Consider the following 25,731-nt stretch of genomic DNA (forward strand, 5'->3'; position numbering starts at 1 on the left):
TTTTTGTGTAACCAAGTTTTTTTCGAAAATCACAAAATGGTCTAAAACGTCTCCAAATGCGATTTGAAGCTTTTCTAAGCACTTTGGTGTTTTTATGTTAACAAGTTTTTTCGAAAATCGCAAAATGGTCTAAAACGTCTCAAAATGCGATTTGAAGGTATTCTGAGCACTTTGGTGTTTTTGTGTGAAAAGTTTTAACGAAATGCTCAAAATGGTCTAAAACGGTTTCTAATGTGATTTTAACCACTTTGATGTTTTTGTGTAACCAAGTTCTTTTCGAAAATCACAAAATGGTCTAAAACGTCTCCAAATGCGATTTGAAGCTTTTCTAAGCACTTTGGTGTTTTTATGTTAACAAGTTTTTTCGAAAATCACAAAATGGTCTAAAACGTCTCAAAATGCGATTTGAAGGTATTCTGAGCACTTTGGTGTTTTTGTGTGAAAAGTTTTAACGAAATGCTCAAAATGGTCTAAAACGGTTTCTAATGTGATTTTAACCACTTTGATGTTTTTGTGTAACCAAGTTTTTTCGAAAATCACAAAATGGTCTAAAACGTCTCCAAATGCGATTTGAAGCTTTTCTAAGCACTTTGGTGTTTTTATGTTAACAAGTTTTTTCGAAAATCACAAAATGGTCTAAAACGTCTCCAAATGCGATTTGAAGCTATTCTGTACACTTTGATGTTTTGTGTGAAAAAAGTTTTGTCGAAATGCTCAAAATGGTCTAAAACGTTTTTAAAACGATATTAAGCTATTTTGTGCTCTTTGATGTTTTTGTGTAACCAAGTTTTATCGAAATGAACAAAATGTTCTAAAACGTCTCCAAATGCGATTTGAAGCTTTTCCAAGCACTTTGCTGTTTTTATGTTAAGTTTTTTCGAAAATCACAAATTGGTCTAAAACGTCTCTAAATGCGAGTTGAAGGTATTCTGAGCACTTTGGTGTTTTTGTGTGAAAAGTTTTAACGAAATGCTCAAAATTGTCTAAAACGGTTTCTAATGTGATTTTAAGCACTTTGATGTTTTTGTAAAACCAAGTTTCATCGAAATGCACAAAATGGTCTAAAACGTCTCCAAATGCGATTTGAAGCTTTTCTAAGCACTTTGCTGTTTTTATGTTAAAAAGTTTTTTCGAAAATCACAAAATGGTCTAAAACGTCTCCAAATGCGATTTGAAGATATTCTGAGCACTTTGGTGTTTTTATGTTAAAAAGTTTTTTCGAAAATCACAAAATGGTCTAAAACGTCTCCAAATGCGATTTGAAGATATTCTGAGCACTTTGGTGTTTTTATGTTAAAAAGTTTTTTCGAAAATCACAAAATGGTCTAAAACGTCTCCAAATGCGATTTGAAGCTATTCTGTACACTTTGATGTTTTGTGTGAAAAAGTTTTGTCGAAATGCTCAAAATGGTCTAAAACGTTTTTAAAACGATATTAAGCTATTTTGTGCTCTTTGATGTTTTTGTGTAACCAAGTTTTATCGAAATGAACAAAATGGTCTAAAACGTCTCCAAATGCGATTTGAAGCTTTTCTAAGCACTTTGCTGTTTTTATGTTAACAAGTTTTTTCGAAAATCACAAAATGGTCTAAAACGTCTCCAAATGGGATTTGAAGCTTTTCTAAGCACTTTGGTGTTTTTATGTTAACAAGTTTTTTCGAAAAACACAAAATGGTCTAAAACCTCTCCAAATGCGATTTGAAGATATTCTGAGCACTTTGGTGTTTTTATGTTAAAAAGTATTTTCGAAAATCACAAAATGGTCTAAAACGTCTCCAAATGCGATTTGAAGCTCTTCTGTACACTTTGATGTTTTGTGTGAAAAAGTTTAGTCGAAATGCTCAAAATGGTCTAAAACGTTTTTAAAACGATATTAAGCTATTTTGTGCTCTTTGATGTTTTTGTGTAACCAAGTTTCATCGAAAATCACAAAATGGTCTAAAACGTCTCCAAATGCGATTTGAAGCTTTTCCAAGCACTTTGCTGTTTTTATGTTAACAAGTTTTTTCGAAAATCACAAAATGGTCTAAAACGTCTCAAAATGCGATTTGAAGGTATTCTGAGCACTTTGGTGTTTTTGTGTGAAAAGTTTTAACGAAATGCTCAAAATTGTCTAAAACGGTTTCTAATGTGATTTTAAGCACTTTGATGTTTTTGTAAAACCAAGTTTCATCGAAATGAACAAAATGGTCTAAAATGTCTCCAAATGCGATTTGAAGCTTTTCCAAGCACTTTGCTGTTTTTATGTTAACAAGCTTTTTCGAAAATCACAAAATGGTCTAAAACGTCTCCAAATGCGATTTGAAGATATTCTGAGCACTTTGGTGTTTTTATGTTAAAAAGTTTTTTCGAAAATCACAAAATGGTCTAAAACGTCTCCAAATGCGATTTGAAGATATTCTAAGCACTTTGGTGTTTTTATGTTAACAAGTTTTTTCGAAAATCACAAAATGGTCTAAAACGTCTCCAAATGCGATTTGAAGATATTCTAAGCACTTTGGTGTTTTTATGTTAACAAGTTTTTTCGAAAATCACAAAATGGTCTAAAACGTCTCCAAATGCGATTTGAAGATATTCTGAGCACTTTGGTGTTTTTCTGTTAAAAAGTATTTTCAAAAATCACAAAATGGTCTAAAACGTCTCCAAATGCGATTTGAAGCTCTTCTGTACACTTTGATGTTTTGTGTGAAAAAGTTTAGTCGAAATGCTCAAAATGGTCTAAAACGTTTTTAAAACGATATTAAGCTATTTTGTGCTCTTTGATGTTTTTGTGTAACCAAGTTTCATCGAAAATCACAAAATGGTCTAAAACGTCTCCAAATGCGATTTGAAGCTTTTCCAAGCACTTTGCTGTTTTTATGTTAACAAGTTTTTTCGAAAATCACAAAATGGTCTAAAACGTCTCAAAATACGATATTAAGCTGTTTTGTGCACTTTGATGATTTGTGTGAAAAGTTTTAACGAAATGCTCAAAATGGTCTAAAACGGTTTCTAATGTGATTTTAAGCACTTTGATGTTTTTATGTAGCCAAGTTTTTTCGAAAATCACAAAATGGTCAAAAACGTCTCCAAATGCGATTTGAAGCTTTTCTAAGCACTTTGGTGTTTTTATGTTAACAAGTTTTTTCGAAAATCACAAAATTGTCTAAAACGTCTCCAAATGCAATTTGAAGCTATTCTGTACACTTTGATGTTTTGTGTGAAAAAGTTTTGTCAAAATGCTCAAAATGGTCTAAAACGTTTTTAAAACGATATTAAGCTATTTTGTGCTCTTTGATGTTTTTGTATAACCAAGTTTTTTCGAAAATCACAAAATGGTCTAAAACGTCTCCAAATGCGATTTGAAGCTTTTCTAAACACTTTGGTGTTTTTATGTTAACAAGTTTTTTCGAAAATCACAAAATGGTCTAAAACGTCTCCAAATCCGATTTGAAGCTATTCTGTACACTTTGATGTTTTGTGTGAAAAAGTTTTGTCGAAATGCTCAAAATGGTCTAAAACGTTTTTAAAACGATATTAAGCTATTTTGTGCTCTTTGATGTTTTTGTGTAACCAAGTTTCATCGATATGAACAAAATGGTCTAAAACGTCTCAAAATGCGATTTGAAGGTATTCTGAGCACTTTGGTGTTTTTGGGTGAAAAGTTTTAACGAAATGCTCAAAATGGTCTAAAACGGTTTCTAATGTGATTTTAAGCACTTTGAAGTATTTGTAAAAACAAGTTTCATCGAAATGCACAAAATAGTCTAAAACGTCTTCAAATGCGATTTGAAGCTTTTCTAAGCACTTTGGTGTTTTTATGTTAACAAGTTTTTTCGAAAATCACAAAATGGTCTAAAACGTCTCCAAATGCGATTTGAAGATATTCTGAGCACTTTGGTGTTTTTATGTTAAAAAGTATTTTCGAAAATCACAAAATGGTCTAAAACGTCTCCAAATGCGATTTGAAGCTCTTCTGTACACTTTGATGTTTTGTGTGAAAAAGTTTAGTCGAAATGCTCAAAATGGTCTATAACGTTTTTAAAACGATATTAAGCTATTTTGTGCTCTTTGATGTTTTTGTGTAACCAAGTTTCATCGAAAATCACAAAATGGTCTAAAACGTCTCCAAATGCGATTTGAAGATATTCTGAGCACTTTGGTGTTTTTATGTTAACAAGTTTTTTCGAAAATCACAAAATGGTCTAAAACGTCTCCAAATGCGATTTGAAGATATTCTGAGCACTTTGGTGTTTTTATGTTAAAAAGTTTTTTCGAAAATCACAAAATGGTCTAAAACGTCTCCAAATGCGATTTGAAGCTATTCTATACACTTTGATGTTTTGTGTTAAAAAGTTTTGTCGAAATGCTCAAAATGGTTTAAAACGTTTTTAAAACGATATTAAGCTATTTTGTGCTCTTTGATGTTTTTGTGTAACCAAGTTTCATCGAAATGAACAAAATGGTCTAAAACGTCTCCAAATGCGATTTGAAGCTTTTCCAAGCACTTTGCTGTTTTTATGTTAACAAGTTTTTTCGAAAATCACAAAATTGTCTAAAACGTCTCAAAATGCGATTTGAAGGTATTCTGAGCACTTTGGTGTTTTTGTGTGAAAAGTTTTAACGAAAAGCTCAAAATGGTCTAAAACGGTTCTAATGTGATTTTAAGCACTTTGATGTTTTTGTACAACCAAGTTTCATCGAAATGCTCAAAATGGTCTAAAACGTTTTTAAAACGATATTAAGCTATTTTGTGCTCTTTGATGTTTTTGTGTAACCAAGGTTTTTTCGAAAATCACAAAATGGTCTAAAACGTCTCCAAATGCGATTTGAAGCTTTTCTAAGCACTTTGGTGTTTTTATGTTAACAAGTTTTTTCGAAAATCGCAAAATGGTCTAAAACGTCTCAAAATGCGATTTGAAGGTATTCTGAGCACTTTGGTGTTTTTGTGTGAAAAGTTTTAACGAAATGCTCAAAATGGTCTAAAACGGTTTCTAATGTGATTTTAACCACTTTGATGTTTTTGTGTAACCAAGTTCTTTTCGAAAATCACAAAATGGTCTAAAACGTCTCCAAATGCGATTTGAAGCTTTTCTAAGCACTTTGGTGTTTTTATGTTAACAAGTTTTTTCGAAAATCACAAAATGGTCTAAAACGTCTCAAAATGCGATTTGAAGGTATTCTGAGCACTTTGGTGTTTTTGTGTGAAAAGTTTTAACGAAATGCTCAAAATGGTCTAAAACGGTTTCTAATGTGATTTTAACCACTTTGATGTTTTTGTGTAACCAAGTTTTTTCGAAAATCACAAAATGGTCTAAAACGTCTCCAAATGCGATTTGAAGCTTTTCCAAGCACTTTGCTGTTTTTATGTTAACAAGTTTTTTCGAAAATCACAAAATGGTCTAAAACGTCTCCAAATGCGATTTCAAGGTATTCTGAGCACTTTGGTGTTTTTGTGTGAAAGGTTTTAACGAAATGCTCAAAATGGTCTAAAACGGTTTCTAATGTGATTTTAAGCACTTTGATGTTTTTGTATAACCAAGTTTCATCGAAATGCACAAAATGGTCTAAAACGTCTCCAAATGCGATTTGAAGCTTTTCTAAGCACTTTGCTGTTTTTATGTTAAAAAGTTTTTTCGAAAATCACAAAATGGTCTAAAACGTCTCCAAATGCGATTTGAAGATATTCTGAGCACTTTGGTGTTTTTATGTTAAAAAGTTTTTTCGAAAATCACAAAATGGTCTAAAACGTCTCCAAATGCGATTTGAAGCTTTTCTAAACACTTTGGTGTTTTTATGTTAACAAGTTTTTTCGAAAATCACAAAATGGTCTAAAACGTCTCCAAATCCGATTTGAAGCTATTCTGTACACTTTGATGTTTTGTGTGAAAAAGTTTTGTCGAAATGCTCAAAATGGTCTAAAACGTTTTTAAAACGATATTAAGCTATTTTGTGCTCTTTGATGTTTTTGTGTAACCAAGTTTCATCGATATGAACAAAATGGTCTAAAACGTCTCAAAATGCGATTTGAAGGTATTCTGAGCACTTTGGTGTTTTTGGGTGAAAAGTTTTAACGAAATGCTCAAAATGGTCTAAAACGGTTTCTAATGTGATTTTAAGCACTTTGAAGTATTTGTAAAAACAAGTTTCATCGAAATGCACAAAATAGTCTAAAACGTCTCCAAATGCGATTTGAAGCTTTTCTAAGCACTTTGGTGTTTTTATGTTAACAAGTTTTTTCGAAAATCACAAAATGGTCTAAAACGTCTCCAAATGCGATTTGAAGATATTCTGAGCACTTTGGTGTTTTTATGTTAAAAAGTATTTTCGAAAATCACAAAATGGTCTAAAACGTCTCCAAATGCGATTTGAAGCTCTTCTGTACACTTTGATGTTTTGTGTGAAAAAGTTTAGTCGAAATGCTCAAAATGGTCTAAAACGTTTTTAAAACGATATTAAGCTATTTTGTGCTCTTTGATGTTTTTGTGTAACCAAGTTTCATCGAAAATCACAAAATGGTCTAAAACGTCTCCAAATGCGATTTGAAGCTTTTCCAAGCACTTTGCTGTTTTTATGTTAACAAGTTTTTTCGAAAATCACAAAATGGTCTAAAACGTCTCAAAATACGATAATAAGCTGTTTTGTGCACTTTGATGATTTGTGTGAAAAGTTTTAACGAAATGCTCAAAATGGTCTAAAACGGTTTCTAATGTGATTTTAAGCACTTTGATGTTTTTATGTAGCCAAGTTTTTTCGAAAATCACAAAATGGTCAAAAACGTCTCCAAATGCGATTTGAAGCTTTTCTAAGCACTTTGGTGTTTTTATGTTAACAAGTTTTTTCGAAAATCACAAAATGGTCTAAAACGTCTCCAAATGCAATTTGAAGCTATTCTGTACACTTTGATGTTTTTTGTGAAAAAGTTTTGTCAAAATGCTCAAAATGGTCTAAAACGTTTTTAAAACGATATTAAGCTATTTTGTGCTCTTTGATGTTTTTGTATAACCAAGTTTTTTCGAAAATCACAAAATGGTCTAAAACGTCTCCAAATGCGATTTGAAGCTTTTCTAAACACTTTGGTGTTTTTATGTTAACAAGTTTTTTCGAAAATCACAAAATGGTCTAAAACGTCTCCAAATCCGATTTGAAGCTATTCTGTACACTTTGATGTTTTGTGTGAAAAAGTTTTGTCGAAATGCTCAAAATGGTCTAAAACGTTTTTAAAACGATATTAAGCTATTTTGTGCTCTTTGATGTTTTTGTGTAACCAAGTTTCATCGATATGAACAAAATGGTCTAAAACGTCTCAAAATGCGATTTGAAGGTATTCTGAGCACTTTGGTGTTTTTGGGTGAAAAGTTTTAACGAAATGCTCAAAATGGTCTAAAACGGTTTCTAATGTGATTTTAAGCACTTTGAAGTATTTGTAAAAACAAGTTTCATCGAAATGCACAAAATAGTCTAAAACGTCTTCAAATGCGATTTGAAGCTATTCTAAGCACTTTGGTGTTTTTATGTTAACAAGTTTTTTCGAAAATCACAAAATGGTCTAAAACGTCTCCAAATGCGATTTGAAGATATTCTGAGCACTTTGGTGTTTTTATGTTAAAAAGTATTTTCGAAAATCACAAAATGGTCTAAAACGTCTCCAAATGCGATTTGAAGCTCTTCTGTACACTTTGATGTTTTGTGTGAAAAAGTTTAGTCGAAATGCTCAAAATGGTCTATAACGTTTTTAAAACGATATTAAGCTATTTTGTGCTCTTTGATGTTTTTGTGTAACCAAGTTTCATCGAAAATCACAAAATGGTCTAAAACGTCTCCAAATGCGATTTGAAGATATTCTGAGCACTTTGGTGTTTTTATGTTAACAAGTTTTTTCGAAAATCACAAAATGGTCTAAAACGTCTCCAAATGCGATTTGAAGATATTCTGAGCACTTTGGTGTTTTTATGTTAAAAAGTTTTTTCGAAAATCACAAAATGGTCTAAAACGTCTCCAAATGCGATTTGAAGCTATTCTATACACTTTGATGTTTTGTGTTAAAAAGTTTTGTCGAAATGCTCAAAATGGTTTAAAACGTTTTTAAAACGATATTAAGCTATTTTGTGCTCTTTGATGTTTTTGTGTAACCAAGTTTCATCGAAATGAACAAAATGGTCTAAAACGTCTCCAAATGCGATTTGAAGCTTTTCCAAGCACTTTGCTGTTTTTATGTTAACAAGTTTTTTCGAAAATCACAAAATTGTCTAAAACGTCTCAAAATGCGATTTGAAGGTATTCTGAGCACTTTGGTGTTTTTGTGTGAAAAGTTTTAACGAAAAGCTCAAAATGGTCTAAAACGGTTCTAATGTGATTTTAAGCACTTTGATGTTTTTGTACAACCAAGTTTCATCGAAATGCTCAAAATGGTCTAAAACGTTTTTAAAACGATATTAAGCTATTTTGTGCTCTTTGATGTTTTTGTGTAACCAAGTTTTTTCGAAAATCACAAAATGGTCTAAAACGTCTCCAAATGCGATTTGAAGCTTTTCTAAGCACTTTGGTGTTTTTATGTTAACAAGTTTTTTCGAAAATCACAAAATGGTCTAAAACGTCTCCAAATGCGATTTGAAGATATTCTGAGCACTTTGGTGTTTTTCTGTTAAAAAGTATTTTCGAAAATCACAAAATGGTCTAAAACGTCTCCAAATGCAATTTGAAGCTATTCTGTACACTTTGATGTTTTGTGTGAAAAAGTTTTGTCAAAATGCTCAAAATGGTCTAAAACGTTTTTAAAACGATATTAAGCTATTTTGTGCTCTTTGATGTTTTTGTATAACCAAGTTTTTTCGAAATGAACAAAATGGTCTAAAACGTCTCCAAATGCGATTTGAAGCTTTTCTAAACACTTTGGTGTTTTTATGTTAACAAGTTTTTTCGAAAATCACAAAATGGTCTAAAACGTCTCCAAATCCGATTTGAAGCTATTCTGTACACTTTGATGTTTTGTGTGAAAAAGTTTTGTCGAAATGCTCAAAATGGTCTAAAACGTTTTTAAAACGATATTAAGCTATTTTGTGCTCTTTGATGTTTTTGTGTAACCAAGTTTCATCGATATGAACAAAATGGTCTAAAACGTCTCAAAATGCGATTTGAAGGTATTCTGAGCACTTTGGTGTTTTTGGGTGAAAAGTTTTAACGAAATGCTGAAAATGGTCTAAAACGGTTTCTAATGTGATTTTAAGCACTTTGAAGTATTTGTAAAAACAAGTTTCATCGAAATGCACAAAATAGTCTAAAACGTCTCCAAATGCGATTTGAAGCTTTTCTAAGCACTTTGGTGTTTTTATGTTAACAAGTTTTTTCGAAAATCACAAAATGGTCTAAAACGTCTCCAAATGCGATTTGAAGATATTCTGAGCACTTTGGTGTTTTTATGTTAAAAAGTATTTTCGAAAATCACAAAATGGTCTAAAACGTCTCCAAATGCGATTTGAAGCTCTTCTGTACACTTTGATGTTTTGTGTGAAAAAGTTTAGTCGAAATGCTCAAAATGGTCTAAAACGTTTTTAAAACGATATTAAGCTATTTTGTGCTCTTTGATGTTTTTGTGTAACCAAGTTTCATCGAAATGAACAAAATGGTCTAAAACGTCTCCAAATGCGATTTGAAGCTTTTCTAAGCACTTTGGTGTTTTTATGTTAACAAGTTTTTTCGAAAATCACAAAATGGTCTAAAACGTCTCCAAATGCGATTTGAAGATATTCTGAGCACTTTGCTGTTTTTATGTTAACAAGTTTTTTCGAAAATCACAAAATGGTCTAAAACGTCTCAAAATGCTATTTGAAGGTATTCTGAGCACTTTGGTGTTTTTGTGTGAAAAGTTTTAACGAAATGCTCAAAATGGTCTAAAACGGTTCTAATGTGATTTTAAACACTTTGATGTTTTGTGTGAAAAAGTTTTGTCAAAATGCTGAAAATGGTCTAAAACGTTTTTAAAACGATATTAAGCTATTTTGTGCTCTTTGATGTTTTTGTATAACCAAGTTTTTTCGAAAATCACAAAATGGTCTAAAACGTCTCCAAATGCGATTTGAAGATATTCTGAGCACTTTGGTGTTTTTATGTTAAAAAGTTTTTTCGAAAATCACAAAATGGTCTAAAACGTCTCCAAATGCGATTTGAAGATATTCTGAGCACTTTGGTGTTTTTATGTTAAAAAGTTTTTTCGAAAATCACAAAATGGTCTAAAACGTCTCCAAATGCGATTTGAAGCTATTCTATACACTTTGATGTTTTGTGTTAAAAAGTTTTGTCGAAATGCTCAAAATGGTTTAAAACGTTTTTATAACGATATTAAGCTATTTTGTGCTCTTTGATGTTTTTGTGTAACCAAGTTTCATCGAAATGAACAAAATGGTCTAAAACGTCTCCAAATGCGATTTGAAGCTTTTCCAAGCACTTTGCTGTTTTTATGTTAACAAGTTTTTTCGAAAATCACAAAATTGTCTAAAACGTCTCAAAATGCGATTTGAAGGTATTCTGAGCACTTTGGTGTTTTTGTGTGAAAAGTTTTAACGAAAAGCTCAAAATGGTCTAAAACGGTTCTAATGTGATTTTAAGCACTTTGATGTTTTTGTACAACCAAGTTTCATCGAAATGCTCAAAATGGTCTAAAACGTTTTTAAAACGATATTAAGCTATTTTGTGCTCTTTGATGTTTTTGTGTAACCAAGTTTTTTCGAAAATCACAAAATGGTCTAAAACGTCTCCAAATGCGATTTGAAGCTTTTCTAAGCACTTTGGTGTTTTTATGTTAACAAGTTTTTTCGAAAATCACAAAATGGTCTAAAACGTCTCAAAATGCGATTTGAAGGTATTCTGAGCACTTTGGTGTTTTTGTGTGAAAAGTTTTAACGAAATGCTCAAAATGGTCTAAAACGGTTTCTAATGTGATTTTAACCACTTTGATGTTTTTGTGTAACCAAGTTCTTTTCGAAAATCACAAAATGGTCTAAAACGTCTCCAAATGCGATTTGAAGCTTTTCTAAGCACTTTGGTGTTTTTATGTTAACAAGTTTTTTCGAAAATCACAAAATGGTCTAAAACGTCTCAAAATGCGATTTGAAGGTATTCTGAGCACTTTGGTGTTTTTGTGTGAAAAGTTTTAACGAAATGCTCAAAATGGTCTAAAACGGTTTCTAATGTGATTTTAACCACTTTGATGTTTTTGTGTAACCAAGTTTTTTCGAAAATCACAAAATGGTCTAAAACGTCTCCAAATGCGATTTGAAGCTTTTCTAAGCACTTTGGTGTTTTTATGTTAACAAGTTTTTTCGAAAATCACAAAATGGTCTAAAACGTCTCCAAATGCGATTTGAAGCTATTCTGTACACTTTGATGTTTTGTGTGAAAAGTTTTAACGAAATGCTCAAAATTGTCTAAAACGGTTTCTAATGTGATTTTAAGCACTTTGATGTTTTTGTAAAACCAAGTTTCATCGAAATGCACAAAATGGTCTAAAACGTCTCCAAATGCGATTTGAAGCTTTTCCAAGCACTTTGGTGTTTTTATGTTAACAAGGTTTTTCGAAAATCACAAAATGGTCTAAAACGTCTCCAAATGCGATTTGAAGCTTTTCCAAGCACTTTGCTGTTTTTATGTTAACAAGTTTTTTCGAAAATCACAAAATGGTCTAAAACGTCTCAAAATACGATATTAAGCTGTTTTGTGCACTTTGATGATTTGTGTGAAAAGTTTTAACGAAATGCTCAAAATGGTCTAAAACGGTTTCTAATGTGATTTTAAGCACTTTGATGTTTTTATGTAGCCAAGTTTTTTCGAAAATCACAAAATGGTCAAAAACGTCTCCAAATGCGATTTGAAGCTTTTCTAAGCACTTTGGTTTTTTTATGTTAACAAGTTTTTTCGAAAATCACAAAATGGTCTAAAACGTCTTCAAATGCGATTTGAAGATATTCTGAGCACTTTGGTGTTTTTCTGTTAAAAAGTATTTTCGAAAATCACAAAATGGCCTAAAACGTCTCCAAATGCGATTTGAAGCTATTCTGTACACTTTGATGTTTTGTGTGAAAAAGTTTTGTCAAAATGCTCAAAATGGTCTAAAACGTTTTTAAAACGATATTAAGCTATTTTGTGCTCTTTGATGTGTTTGTATAACCAAGTTTTTTCGAAAATCACAAAATGGTCTAAAACGTCTCCAAATGCGATTTGAAGCTTTTCCAAGCACTTTGCTGTTTTTATGTTAACAATTTTTTTCGAAAATCATAAAATGGTCTAAAACGTCTCCAAATGCGATTTGAAGCTATTCTGTACACTTTGATGTTTTGTGTGAAAAGTTTTGTCGAAATGCTCAAAATGGTCTAAAACGTTTTTAAAACGATATTAAGCTATTTTGTGCTCTTTGATGTTTTTGTGTAACCAAGTTTCATCGAAATGAGCAAAATGGTCTAAAACGTCTCCAAATGCGATTTGAAGCTTTTCTAAGCACTTTGGTGTTTTTATGTTAACAAGTTTTTTCGAAAATCACAAAATGGTCTAAAACGTCTCCAAATGCGATTTGAAGATATTCTGAGCACTTTGCTGTTTTTATGTTAACAAGTTTTTTCGAAAATCACAAAATGGTCTAAAACGTCTCAAAATGCTATTTGAAGGTATTCTGAGCACTTTGGTGTTTTTGTGTGAAAAGTTTTAACGAAATGCTCAAAATGGTCTAAAACGGTTCTAATGTGATTTTAAGCACTTTGATGTTTTTGTATAACCAAGTTTCATCGAAATGCTCAAAATGGTCTAAAACGTTTTTAAAACGATATTAAGCTATTTTGTGCTCTTTGATGTTTTTGTGTAACGAAGTTTCATCGAAATGAACAAAATGGTCTAAAACGTCTCCAAATGCGATTTGAAGCTTTTCCAAGCACTTTGCTGTTTTTATGTTAACAAGTTTTTTCGAAAATCACAAAATGGCCTAAAACGTCTCAAAATGCGATTTCAAGGTATTCTGAGCACTTTGGTGTTTTTGTGTGAAAGGTTTTAACGAAATGCTCAAAATGGTCTAAAACGGTTTCTAATGTGATTTAAAGCACTTTGATGTTTTTGTATAACCAAGTTTCATCGAAATGCACAAAATGGTCTAAAACGTCTCCAAATGCGATTTGAAGCTTTTCTAAGCACTTTGCTGTTTTTATGTTAACAAGTTTTTTCGAAAATCACAAAATGGTCTAAAACGTCTCCAAATGCGATTTGAAGATATTCTGAGCACTTTGGTGTTTTTATGTTAAAAAGTTTTTTCGAAAATCACAAAATGGTCTAAAACGTCTCCAAATGCGATTTGAAGATATTCTGAGCACTTTGGTGTTTTTATGTTAACAAGTTTTTTCGAAAATCACAAAATGGTCTAAAACGTCTCCAAATGCGATTTGAAGCTATTCTGTACACTTTGATGTTTTGTGTGAAAAAGTTTTGTCGAAATGCTCAAAATGGTCTAAAACGTTTTTAAAACGATATTAAGCTATTTTGTGCTCTTTGATGTTTTTCTGTAACCAAGTTTTATCGAAATGAACAAAATGGTCTAAAACGTCTCCAAATGCGATTTGAAGCTTTTCCAAGCACTTTGCTGTTTTTATGTTAACAAGTTTTTTCGAAAATCACAAAATGGTCTAAAACGTCTCAAAATGCGATTTGAAGGTATTCTGAGCACTTTGGTGTTTTTGTGTGAAAAGTTTTAACGAAATGCTCAAAATTGTCTAAAACGGTTTCTAATGTGATTTTAAGCACTTTGATGTTTTTGTAAAACCAAGTTTCATCGAAATGAACAAAATGGTCTAAAATGTCTCCAAATGCGATTTGAAGCTTTTCCAAGCACTTTGCTGTTTTTATGTTAACAAGCTTTTTCGAAAATCACAAAATGGTCTAAAACGTCTCCAAATGCGATTTGAAGATATTCTGAGCACTTTGGTGTTTTTATGTTAAAAAGTTTTTTCGAAAATCACAAAATGGTCTAAAACGTCTCCAAATGCGATTTGAAGATATTCTGAGCACTTTGGTGTTTTTATGTTAAAAAGTTTTTTCGAAAATCACAAAATGGTCTAAAACGTCTCCAAATGCGATTTGAAGCTATTCTGTACACTTTGATGTTTTGTGTGAAAAAGTTTTGTCGAAATGCTCAAAATGGTTTAAAACGTTTTTAAAACGATATTAAGTTATTTTGTGCTCTTTGATGTTTTTGTGTAACCAAGTTTCATCGAAATGAACAAAATGGTCTAAAACGTCTCCAAATGCGATTTGAAGCTTTTCCAAGCACTTTGCTGTTTTTATGTTAACAAGTTTTTTCGAAAATCACAAAATGGTGTAAAACGTCTCAAAATGCGATTTGAAGGTATTCTGAGCACTTTGGTGTTTTTGTGTGAAAAGTTTTAACGAAATGCTCAAAATGGTCTAAAACGGTTCTAATGTGATTTTAAGCTATTCTAGACACTTTGATGTTTTGTGTGAAAAAGTTTTCTCGAAATGCTCAAAATGGTCTAAAACGTTTTCCAATACCATATTAAGCTATTTTGTGCAATTTGATGTTTTTGTGTAACCAAGTTTTTTGAAATGCGATTTGAAGATATTCTGAGGACTCTGGTGTTTTTATGTTAAAAAGTTTTTTCGAAAATCACAAAATGGTCTAAAACGTCTCCAAATGCGATTTGAAGATATTCTGAGCACTTTGGTGTTTTTATGTTAAAAAGTTTTTTCGAAAATCACAAAATGGTCTAAAACGTCTCCAAATGCGAGTTGAAGCTATTCTGTACACTTTGATGTTTTGTGTGAAAAAGTTTTGTCGAAATGCTCAAAATGGTCTAAAACGTTTTTAAAACGATATTAAGCTATTTTGTGCTCTTTGATGTTTTTGTGTAACCAAGTTTTTTCGAAAATCACAAAATGGTCTAAAACGTCTCCAAATGCGATTTGAAGCTTTTCTAAGCACTTTGGTGTTTTTATGTTAACAAGTTTTTTCGCAAATCACAAAATGGTCTAAAACGTCTCCAAATGCGATTTGAAGATATTCTGAGCACATTGGTGTTTTTATGTTAAAAAAGTTTTTTCGAAAATCACAAAATGGTCTAAAACGTTTCCAAATGCGATTTGAAGCTCTTCTGTACACTTTGATGTTTTGTGTGAAAAAGTTTTTTCGAAATGCTCAAAATGGTCTAAAACGTTTTTAAATACGATATTAAGCTGTTTTGTGCACTTTGATGGTTTGTGTGAAAAGTTTTAACGAAATGCTCAAAATGGTCAAAAACGGTTTCTAATGTGATTTTAAGCACTTTGATGTTTTTGTGTAACCAAGTTTTTTCGAAAATCACAAATTGGTCTAAAACGTCTCCAAATGCGATTTGAAGCTTTTCTAAACACTTTGGTGCTTTTATGTTAACAAGTTTTTTCGAAAATCACAAAATGGTCTAAAACGTCTCCAAATGCGATTTGAAGCTTTTCTAAACACTTTGGTGTTTTTATGTTAACAAGTTTTTTCGAAAATCACAAAATGGTCTAAAACGTCTTCAAATGCGATTTGAAGATATTCTGAGCACTTTGGTGTTTTTCTGTTAAAAAGTTTTTTCGAAAATCACAAAATGGTCTAAAACGTCTCCAAATGCGATTTGAAGCTCTTCTGTACACTTTGATGTTTTGTGTGAAAAAGTTTTCTCGAAATGCTCAAAATGGTCTAAAACGTTTTCCAATACCATATTAAGCTATTTTGTGCAATTTGATGTTTTTATGTAACCAAGTTTTTTGAAATGCGATTTGAAGATATTCTGAGCACTTTGGTGTTTTTATGTTAAAAAGTTTTTTCGAAAATCACAAAATGGTCTAAAACGTCTCCAAATGCGATTTGAAGATATTCTGAGCACTTTGGTGTTTTTATGTTAAAAAGTTTTTTCGAAAATCACAAAATGGTCTAAAACGTCTCCAAATGCGATTTGAAGCTATTCTGTACACTTTGATGTTTTGTGTGAAAAAGTTTTGTCGAAATGCTCAAAATGGTCTAAAACGTTTTTAAAACGATATTAAGCTATTTTGTGCTCTTTGATGTTTTTGTGTAACCAAGTTTTTTCGAAAATCACAAAATGGTCTAAAACGTCTCCAAATGCGATTTGAAGCTTTTCTAAGCACTTTGGTGTTTTTATGTTAACAAGTTTTTTCGAAAATCACAAAATGGTCTAAAACGTCTCAAAATGCGATTTGAAGGTATTCTGAGCACTTTGGTGTTTTTGTGTGAAAAGTTTTAACGAAATGCTCAAAATGGTCTAAAACGGTTTCTAATGTGATTTTAAGCACTTTGATGTTTTTGTGTAACCAAGTTTTTTCGAAAATCACAAAATGGTCTAAAACGTCTCCAAATGCGATTTGAAGCTATTCTGTACACTTTGATGTTTTGTGTGAAAAAAGTTTTGTCGAAATGCTCAAAATGGTCTAAAACGTTTTTAAAACGATATTGAGCTATTTTGTGCTCTTTGATGTTTTTGTGTAACCAAGTTTTATCGAAATGAACAAAATGGTCTAAAACGTCTCCAAATGCGATTTGAAGCTTTTCCAAGCACTTTGCTGTTTTTATATTAAGTTTTTTCGAAAATCACAAAATGGTCTAAAACGTCTCTAAATGCGATTTGAAGGTATTCTGAGCAATTTGGTGTTTTTGTGTGAAAAGTTTTAACGAAATGCTCAAAATTGTCTAAAACGGTTTCTAATGTGATTTTAAGCACTTTGATGTTTTTGTAAAACCAAGTTTCATCGAAATGCACAAAATGGTCTAAAACGTCTCCAAATGCGATTTGAAGCTATTCTGTACACTTTGATGTTTTGTGTGAAAAAAGTTTTGTCGAAATGCTCAAAATGGTCTAAAACGTTTTTAAAACGATATTAAGCTATTTTGTGCTCTTTGATGTTTTTGTGTAACCAAGTTTTATCGAAATGAACAAAATGGTCTAAAACGTCTCCAAATGCGATTTGAAGCTTTTCCAAGCACTTTGCTGTTTTTATGTTAACAGGTTTTTTCGAAAATCACAAAATGGTCTAAAACGTCTCAAAATGCGATTTGAAGGTATTCTGAGCACTTTGGTGTTTTTGTGTGAAAAGTTTTAACGAAATGCTCAAAATTGTCTAAAACGGTTTCTAATGTGATTTTAAGCACTTTGATGTTTTTGTAAAACCAAGTTTCATCGAAATGCACAAAATGGTCTAAAATGTCTCCAAATGCGATTTGAAGCTTTTCCAAGCACTTTGCTGTTTTTATGTTAACAAGCTTTTTCGAAAATCACAAAAGGGTCTAAAACGTCTCCAAATGTGATTTGAAGATATTCTGAGCACTTTGGTATTTTTATGTTAAAAAGTTTTTTCGAAAATCACAAAATGGTCTAAAACGTCTCCAAATGCGATTTGAAGATATTCTGAGCACTTTGGTGTTTTTATGTTAAAAAGTTTTTTCGAAAATCACAAAATGGTCTAAAACGTCTCCAAATGCGATTTGAAGCTATTCTGTACACTTTGATGTTTTGTGTGAAAAAGTTTTGTCGAAATGCTCAAAATGGTTTAAAACGTTTTTAAAACGATATTAAGCTATTTTGTGCTCTTTGATGTTTTTGTATAACCAAGTTTCATCGAAATGCACAAAATGGTCTAAAACGTCTCCAAATACGATTTGAAGCTTTTCCAAGCACTTTGCTGTTTTTATGTTAACAAGTTTTTTCGAAAATCACAAAATTGTCTAAAACGTCTCAAAATGCGATTTGAAGGTATTCTGAGCACTTTGGTGTTTTTGTGTGAAAAGTTTTAACGAAAAGCTCAAAATGGTCTAAAACGGTTCTAATGTGATTTTAAGCACTTTGATGTTTTTGTACAACCAAGTTTCATCGAAATGCTCAAAATGGTCTAAAACGTTTTTAAAACGATATTAAGCTATTTTGTGCTCTTTGATGTTTTTGTGTAACCAAGTTTTTTTCGAAAATCACAAAATGGTCTAAAACGTCTCCAAATGCGATTTGAAGCTTTTCTAAGCACTTTGGTGTTTTTATGTTAACAAGTTTTTTCGAAAATCGCAAAATGGTCTAAAACGTCTCAAAATGCGATTTGAAGGTATTCTGAGCACTTTGGTGTTTTTGTGTGAAAAGTTTTAACGAAATGCTCAAAATGGTCTAAAACGGTTTCTAATGTGATTTTAACCACTTTGATGTTTTTGTGTAACCAAGTTCTTTTCGAAAATCACAAAATGGTCTAAAACGTCTCCAAATGCGATTTGAAGCTTTTCTAAGCACTTTGGTGTTTTTATGTTAACAAGTTTTTTCGAAAATCACAAAATGGTCTAAAACGTCTCAAAATGCGATTTGAAGGTATTCTGAGCACTTTGGTGTTTTTGTGTGAAAAGTTTTAACGAAATGCTCAAAATGGTCTAAAACGGTTTCTAATGTGATTTTAACCACTTTGATGTTTTTGTGTAACCAAGTTTTTTCGAAAATCACAAAATGGTCTAAAACGTCTCCAAATGCGATTTGAAGCTTTTCTAAGCACTTTGGTGTTTTTATGTTAACAAGTTTTTTCGAAAATCACAAAATGGTCTAAAACGTCTCCAAATGCGATTTGAAGCTATTCTGTACACTTTGATGTTTTGTGTGAAAAAAGTTTTGTCGAAATGCTCAAAATGGTCTAAAACGTTTTTAAAACGATATTAAGCTATTTTGTGCTCTTTGATGTTTTTGTGTAACCAAGTTTTATCGAAATGAACAAAATGTTCTAAAACGTCTCCAAATGCGATTTGAAGCTTTTCCAAGCACTTTGCTGTTTTTATGTTAAGTTTTTTCGAAAATCACAAATTGGTCTAAAACGTCTCTAAATGCGAGTTGAAGGTATTCTGAGCACTTTGGTGTTTTTGTGTGAAAAGTTTTAACGAAATGCTCAAAATTGTCTAAAACGGTTTCTAATGTGATTTTAAGCACTTTGATGTTTTTGTAAAACCAAGTTTCATCGAAATGCACAAAATGGTCTAAAACGTCTCCAAATGCGATTTGAAGCTTTTCCAAGCACTTTGCTGTTTTTATGTTAACAAGCTTTTTCGAAAATCACAAAATGGTCTAAAACGTCTCCAAATGCGATTTGAAGATATTCTGAGCACTTTGGTGTTTTTATGTTAAAAAGTTTTTTCGAAAATCACAAAATGGTCTAAAACGTCTCCAAATGCGATTTGAAGCTCTTCTGTACACTTTGATGTTTTGTGTGAATAAGTTTTGTCAAAATGCTCAAAATGGTCTAAAACGTTTTTAAAACGATATTAAGCTATTTTGTGCTCTTTGATGTTTTTGTATAACCAAGTTTTTTCGAAAATCACAAAATTGTCTAAAACGTCTCCAAATGCGATTTGAAGATATTCTGAGCACTTTGGTGTTTTTATGTTAAAAAGTTTTTTCGAAAATCACAAAATGGTCTAAAACGTCTCCAAATGCGATTTGAAGATATTCTGAGCACTTTGGTGTTTTGTGTGAAAAGTTTTGTCGAAATGCTCAAAATGGTCTAAAACGTTTTTAAAACGATATTAAGCTATTTTGTGCTCTTTGATGTTTTTGTGTAACCAAGTTTCATCGAAATGAACAAAATGGTCTAAAACGTCTCCAAATGCGATTTGAAGCTTTTCTAAGCACTTTGGTGTTTTTATGTTAACAAGTTTTTTCGAAAATCACAAAATGGTCTAAAACGTCTCCAAATGCGATTTGAAGATATTCTGAGCACTTTGCTGTTTTTATGTTAACAAGTTTTTTCGAAAATCACAAAATGGTCTAAAACGTCTCAAAATGCTATTTGAAGGTATTCTGAGCACTTTGGTGTTTTTGTGTGAAAAGTTTTAACGAAATGCTCAAAATGGTCTAAAACGGTTCTAATGTGATTTTAAGCACTTTGATGTTTTTGTATAACCAAGTTTCATCGAAATGCTCAAAATGGTCTAAAACGTTTTTAAAACGATATTAAGCTATTTTGTGCTCTTTGATGTTTTTGTGTAACGAAGTTTCATCGAAATGAACAAAATGGTCTAAAACGTCTCCAAATGCGATTTGAAGCTTTTCCAAGCACTTTGCTGTTTTTATGTTAACAAGTTTTTTCGAAAATCACAAAATGGCCTAAAACCTCTCAAAATGCGATTTCAAGGTATTCTGAGCACTTTGGTGTTTTTGTGTGAAAGGTTTTAACGAAATGCTCAAAATGGTCTAAAACGGTTTCTAATGTGATTTTAAGCACTTTGATGTTTTTGTATAACCAAGTTTCATCAAAATGCACAAAATGGTCTAAAACGTCTCCAAATGCGATTTGAAGCTTTTCTAAGCACTTTGCTGTTTTTATGTTAAAAAGTTTTTTCGAAAATCACAAAATGGTCTAAAACGTCTCCAAATGCGATTTGAAGATATTCTGAGCACTTTGGTGTTTTTATGTTAAAAAGTTTTTTCGAAAATCACAAAATGGTCTAAAACGTCTCCAAATGCGATTTGAAGATATTCTGAGCACTTTGGTGTTTTTATGTTAAAAAGTTTTTTCGAAAATCACAAAATGGTCTAAAACGTCTCCAAATGCGATTTGAAGCTATTCTGTACACTTTGATGTTTTGTGTGAAAAAGTTTTGTCGAAATGCTCAAAATGGTCTAAAACGTTTTTAAAACGATATTAAGCTATTTTGTGCTCTTTGATGTTTTTGTGTAACCAAGTTTTATCGAAATGAACAAAATGGTCTAAAACGTCTCCAAATGCGATTTGAAGCTTTTCTAAGCACTTTGCTGTTTTTATGTTAACAAGTTTTTTCGAAAATCACAAAATGGTCTAAAACGTCTCCAAATGGGATTTGAAGCTTTTCTAAGCACTTTGGTGTTTTTATGTTAACAAGTTTTTTCGAAAAACACAAAATGGTCTAAAACGTCTCCAAATGCGATTTGAAGATATTCTGAGCACTTTGGTGTTTTTATGTTAAAAAGTATTTTCGAAAATCACAAAATGGTCTAAAACGTCTCCAAATGCGATTTGAAGCTCTTCTGTACACTTTGATGTTTTGTGTGAAAAAGTTTAGTCGAAATGCTCAAAATGGTCTAAAACGTTTTTAAAACGATATTAAGCTATTTTGTGCTCTTTGATGTTTTTGTGTAACCAAGTTTCATCGAAAATCACAAAATGGTCTAAAACGTCTCCAAATGCGATTTGAAGCTTTTCCAAGCACTTTGCTGTTTTTATGTTAACAAGTTTTTTCGAAAATCACAAAATGGTCTAAAACGTCTCAAAATGCGATTTGAAGGTATTCTGAGCACTTTGGTGTTTTTGTGTGAAAAGTTTTAACGAAATGCTCAAAATTGTCTAAAACGGTTTCTAATGTGATTTTAAGCACTTTGATGTTTTTGTAAAACCAAGTTTCATCGAAATGAACAAAATGGTCTAAAATGTCTCCAAATGCGATTTGAAGCTTTTCCAAGCACTTTGCTGTTTTTATGTTAACAAGCTTTTTCGAAAATCACAAAATGGTCTAAAACGTCTCCAAATGCGATTTGAAGATATTCTGAGCACTTTGGTGTTTTTATGTTAAAAAGTTTTTTCGAAAATCACAAAATGGTCTAAAACGTCTCCAAATGCGATTTGAAGATATTCTAAGCACTTTGGTGTTTTTATGTTAACAAGTTTTTTCGAAAATCACAAAATGGTCTAAAACGTCTCCAAATGCGATTTGAAGATATTCTGAGCACTTTGGTGTTTTTCTGTTAAAAAGTATTTTCGAAAATCACAAAATGGTCTAAAACGTCTCCAAATGCAATTTGAAGCTATTCTGTACACTTTGATGTTTTGTGTGAAAAGTTTTGTCGAAATGCTCAAAATGGTCTAAAACGTTTTTAAAACGATATTAAGCTATTTTGTGCTCTTTGATGTTTTTGTGTAACCAAGTTTCATCGAAATGAACAAAATGGTCTAAAACGTCTCCAAATGCGATTTGAAGCTTTTCTAAGCACTTTGGTGTTTTTATGTTAACAAGTTTTTTCGAAAATCACAAAATGGTCTAAAACGTCTCCAAATGCGATTTGAAGATATTCTGAGCACTTTGCTGTTTTTATGTTAACAAGTTTTTTCGAAAATCACAAAATGGTCTAAAACGTCTCAAAATGCTATTTGAAGGTATTCTGAGCACTTTGGTGTTTTTGTGTGAAAAGTTTTAACGAAATGCTCAAAATGGTCTAAAACGGTTCTAATGTGATTTTAAGCACTTTGATGTTTTTGTATAACCAAGTTTCATCGAAATGCTCAAAATGGTCTAAAACGTTTTTAAAACGATATTAAGCTATTTTGTGCTCTTTGATGTTTTTGTGTAACGAAGTTTCATCGAAATGAACAAAATGGTCTAAAACGTCTCCAAATGCGATTTGAAGCTTTTCCAAGCACTTTGCTGTTTTTATGTTAACAAGTTTTTTCGAAAATCACAAAATGGCCTAAAACCTCTCAAAATGCGATTTCAAGGTATTCTGAGCACTTTGGTGTTTTTGTGTGAAAGGTTTTAACGAAATGCTCAAAATGGTCTAAAACGGTTTCTAATGTGATTTTAAGCACTTTGATGTTTTTGTATAACCAAGTTTCATCAAAATGCACAAAATGGTCTAAAACGTCTCCAAATGCGATTTGAAGCTTTTCTAAGCACTTTGCTGTTTTTATGTTAAAAAGTTTTTTCGAAAATCACAAAATGGTCTAAAACGTCTCCAAATGCGATTTGAAGATATTCTGAGCACTTTGGTGTTTTTATGTTAAAAAGTTTTTTCGAAAATCACAAAATGGTCTAAAACGTCTCCAAATGCGATTTGAAGATATTCTGAGCACTTTGGTGTTTTTATGTTAAAAAGTTTTTTCGAAAATCACAAAATGGTCTAAAACGTCTCCAAATGCGATTTGAAGCTATTCTGTACACTTTGATGTTTTGTGTGAAAAAGTTTTGTCGAAATGCTCAAAATGGTCTAAAACGTTTTTAAAACGATATTAAGCTATTTTGTGCTCTTTGATGTTTTTGTGTAACCAAGTTTTATCGAAATGAACAAAATGGTCTAAAACGTCTCCAAATGCGATTTGAAGCTTTTCTAAGCACTTTGCTGTTTTTATGTTAACAAGTTTTTTCGAAAATCACAAAATGGTCTAAAACGTCTCCAAATGGGATTTGAAGCTTTTCTAAGCACTTTGGTGTTTTTATGTTAACAAGTTTTTTCGAAAAACACAAAATGGTCTAAAACGTCTCCAAATGCGATTTGAAGATATTCTGAGCACTTTGGTGTTTTTATGTTAAAAAGTATTTTCGAAAATCACAAAATGGTCTAAAACGTCTCCAAATGCGATTTGAAGCTCTTCTGTACACTTTGATGTTTTGTGTGAAAAAGTTTAGTCGAAATGCTCAAAATGGTCTAAAACGTTTTTAAAACGATATTAAGCTATTTTGTGCTCTTTGATGTTTTTGTGTAACCAAGTTTCATCGAAAATCACAAAATGGTCTAAAACGTCTCCAAATGCGATTTGAAGCTTTTCCAAGCACTTTGCTGTTTTTATGTTAACAAGTTTTTTCGAAAATCACAAAATGGTCTAAAACGTCTCAAAATGCGATTTGAAGGTATTCTGAGCACTTTGGTGTTTTTGTGTGAAAAGTTTTAACGAAATGCTCAAAATTGTCTAAAACGGTTTCTAATGTGATTTTAAGCACTTTGATGTTTTTGTAAAACCAAGTTTCATCGAAATGAACAAAATGGTCTAAAATGTCTCCAAATGCGATTTGAAGCTTTTCCAAGCACTTTGCTGTTTTTATGTTAACAAGCTTTTTCGAAAATCACAAAATGGTCTAAAACGTCTCCAAATGCGATTTGAAGATATTCTGAGCACTTTGGTGTTTTTATGTTAAAAAGTTTTTTCGAAAATCACAAAATGGTCTAAAACGTCTCCAAATGCGATTTGAAGATATTCTAAGCACTTTGGTGTTTTTATGTTAACAAGTTTTTTCGAAAATCACAAAATGGTCTAAAACGTCTCCAAATGCGATTTGAAGATATTCTGAGCACTTTGGTGTTTTTCTGTTAAAAAGTATTTTCGAAAATCACAAAATGGTCTAAAACGTCTCCAAATGCAATTTGAAGCTATTCTGTACACTTTGATGTTTTGTGTGAAAAAGTTTTGTCAAAAGGCTCAAAATGGTCTAAAACGTTTTTAAAACGATATTAAGCTATTTTGTGCTCTTTGATGTTTTTGTATAACCAAGTTTTTTCGAAAATCACAAAATGGTCTAAAACGTCTCCAAATGCGATTTGAAGCTTTTCTAAACACTTTGGTGTTTTTATGTTAACAAGTTTTTTCGAAAATCACAAAATGGTCTAAAACGTCTCCAAATCCGATTTGAAGCTATTCTGTACACTTTGATGTTTTGTGTGAAAAAGTTTTGTCGAAATGCTCAAAATGGTCTAAAACGTTTTTAAAACGATATTAAGCTATTTTGTGCTCTTTGATGTTTTTGTGTAACCAAGTTTCATCGATATGAACAAAATGGTCTAAAACGTCTCCAAATGCGATTTGAAGCTTTTCCAAGCACTTTGCTGTTTTTATGTTAACAAGTTTTTTCGAAAATCACAAAATTGTCTAAAACGTCTCAAAATGTGATTTGAAGGTATTCTTAGCACTTTGGTGTTTTTGTGTGAAAAGTTTTAACGAAAAGCTCAAAATGGTCTAAAACGGTTCTAATGTGATTTTAAGCACTTTGATGTTTTTGTACAACCAAGTTTCATCGAAATGCTCAAAATGGTCTAAAACGTTTTTAAAACGATATTAAGCTATTTTGTGCTCTTTGATGTTTTTGTGTAACCAAGTTTTTTCGAAAATCACAAAATGGTCTAAAACGTCTCCAAATGCGATTTGAAGCTTTTCTAAGCACTTTGGTGTTTTTATGTTAACAAGTTTTTTCGAAAATCACAAAATGGTCTAAAACGTCTCCAAATGCGATTTGAAGATATTCTGAGCACTTTGGTGTTTTTCTGTTAAAAAGTATTTTCGAAAATCACAAAATGGTCTAAAACGTCTCCAAATGCAATTTGAAGCTATTCTGTACACTTTGATGTTTTGTGTGAAAAAGTTTTGTCAAAATGCTCAAAATGGTCTAAAACGTTTTTAAAACGATATTAAGCTATTTTGTGCTCTTTGATGTTTTTGTATAACCAAGTTTTTTCGAAAATCACAAAATGGTCTAAAACGTCTCCAAATGCGATTTGAAGCTTTTCTAAACACTTTGGTGTTTTTATGTTAACAAGTTTTTTCGAAAATCACAAAATGGTCTAAAACGTCTCCAAATCCGATTTGAAGCTATTCTGTACACTTTGATGTTTTGTGTGAAAAAGTTTTGTCGAAATGCTCAAAATGGTCTAAAACGTTTTTAAAACGATATTAAGCTATTTTGTGCTCTTTGATGTTTTTGTGTAACCAAGTTTCATCGATATGAACAAAATGGTCTAAAACGTCTCAAAATGCGATTTGAAGGTATTCTGAGCACTTTGGTGTTTTTGGGTGAAAAGTTTTAACGAAATGCTCAAAATGGTCTAAAACGGTTTCTAATGTGATTTTAAGCACTTTGAAGTATTTGTAAAAACAAGTTTCATCGAAATGCACAAAATAGTCTAAAACGTCTCCAAATGCGATTTGAAGCTTTTCTAAGCACTTTGGTGTTTTTATGTTAACAAGTTTTTTCGAA

The sequence above is a fragment of the Antedon mediterranea genome, chromosome 9 (assembly GCF_964355755.1).
Source record: "Antedon mediterranea chromosome 9, ecAntMedi1.1, whole genome shotgun sequence".
NCBI lineage: Eukaryota > Metazoa > Echinodermata > Crinoidea > Comatulida > Antedonidae > Antedon > Antedon mediterranea.